Below are 2375 nucleotides of genomic sequence, written 5' to 3'. Positions count from 1 at the left end.
CTCCAGATTTCTTGGCACAACTTGGTGAGCACGTCCAGGGCAGCATCTGTTAACTGAAATATGCCAACATTAAAACAATGCAACAACCAACACTGGACAGGGTGCAATGTGTTACAAATTTGTTTAAGATACTGTTTCTGTTCTTCAGGAGAGTCTTTTGTGAAATAAATAAATATATATATGAAAGGGAATATGTTAACAAAGTGTTCTATCACTTGTAATGCAAATATGAATACTAAGTACTCTAGGAGCACAAGCAGAGATTTCCTTCCCTTCCCTGGGGGACTTGAAACTTTGTGGAAGAGTTAAGCATAAACTGGCCTGAGAAGCATGAGCTCACTGATAGAGAAGGTGAGGGTTCACATGACTACATGGAAGGGCTGTGAGCACATTGCTTTGAAAAGAGAGTAGGAGTACTGCTAAGTTAGGGAACAGTCACCCTGAAAGATATTGAACCAAAAATGACATTTTCAGCCTAATGATCAAGAACTCTTGAATATTTTGGGGAAGACTCTAAAAGATCATTTAAAAAACTCACACATACAATTAGATGTCAAGATTCTATGATTAAAAGTTCTGGCTTGCTTCATAGTTAACTGAGGGGCATAGCCAGGTTTAAAAATGCCTCTGTTGACAGCTATGAAGTTTCTGAAGCAAAGAGATAATTTGAGTATGTTTTGCAAAAAATCACTTAGCTGTAGAAGGGCTGTGAGAGAGGGAAAGACACTGGAAACAGTAGAAGGAACTAAGCTCGAGAGAAGACAACTTACTCGTCTAATGAGTCAATAGCAACATCCTATATCAAATATGGATCTCTTCCATGTCACAGGTCAAATGGATTCTCTAATGGTGGTGTGTCAAACCCAGTGGGTAACAAGAGCTCCTTGGCCTGATGATTAGATTCTGACAACCTGGAGTTTGTGAAATAACTTTCAGAACATGTATATTGAGTGAACCCCTTCATTTGTAAAGAGGCAGAGTATAAGCAAGTTTGGCATACAGACACCCAGAGATTCTCTACTCAACAAAACTTGCACGCCTACTCAGCAGGATACGCGAACCAGGATTCTTCAAAGTGATGTGGGGAACATAATACCTATTTATTTGTGTGAATAAGAGAGAGAGATAGGTACTTCTAAATTTACTTTCTAATTACTTCTCCTCACCAACACTGGATCAACCAACTAAAAGCACCATGTGTATGGGTATGCACCTATGTGTGTTTGCATGTATTGTATCATACTATGTGTATACATTGTGTGTGTGTGTGTTGTGCACCTCTGTAATTCTTAGTTTGATTAGAAAATACTTCAGTAATACAACAGACTCAATTATCCTGAATTATCAGGTTATACTCAGAAATTATAGAAGAGTTGAGATCACAAAATCTAAAGAAATTTTTTAAAATATTATAAAAAAAAATCTGTAGTATTTAGTATTCAATTGCATCCTAGGTATGCAAGACTTAAAGGAAAGTTCCAATATTGAGAAGATGGTATCTGTTCTGTTAGCTTGGGGTTGTTTTTTTTTATTTCTCTTTTTTTTTTCTTTTCTCTGTGAAAAGTCAGAATACAGTCCCGTGCGCGCACATGCACACACACACACACACACACCCCACAAATTATGCATTTGAGTTTTCCACATTTGGGGAAATCTCAGAGGTCAGCACATCTGGAGTACAGTGGATAACATTGCCCTGGGAAAACTAGCCATCTCTGGGATCATAGTATATCCCCTGCCATCTAAGCATTTTAGTTTGCTTTCAGATTTATAGTAGATGTGTCACAGATATTGTCCCAAAAGGAGATTATTTCATTTGCTGATAAACATCCCAGTTTTCTCATCTAAATTCTAGATTATTTTCTAAAACTATAGGAAAATCACAGCTAATATAACTGTCTTCAAAACACAGAGAAAGGAAATAAGTAAACACGAATAGATGGATAGTTGGATGAAAACAAGAAAGGAAGAAAAGAAGGAGGAAGGGAGAAATACTGATGTTTTTGACATTTCATGCTTAATAGTAACTTACTTATTGCCATTGAGTCAGTTTTGACTGATAGTGCTTCTCTGAGGCTATACATCATATAAGTACGGGAGTGCCCATCTTTCTCCTGACGAAGTGCTGCTGAGTTTTTAACTGCCAAAGACTCATAGCCTTTCAGTTAGCAACACAATTCAATATGTACTAAAGGAATTAATCATCTCTAAAAATGTTGGCCTTTCCCAACTCAGGTAAGGCTACCCATACTCCCAGAAGTCCAGTGGGTGGGGCCTGAGGGTTAAATAGTTTTGGGCCTGAGGACCACAGGCCCTTGGGCCAATAAAACAACACTTATATGCCTGATCTAGAGAATACATCATCCTCTCCTGGG

This window comes from Elephantulus edwardii, unplaced genomic scaffold, assembly GCF_000299155.1.
Source record: "Elephantulus edwardii isolate Elephantulus edwardi_28Jun2011 unplaced genomic scaffold, EleEdw1.0 scaffold00026, whole genome shotgun sequence".
Classification (NCBI taxonomy): Eukaryota; Metazoa; Chordata; class Mammalia; order Macroscelidea; family Macroscelididae; genus Elephantulus; species Elephantulus edwardii.
This window is presented reverse-complemented; position numbering follows the sequence as displayed.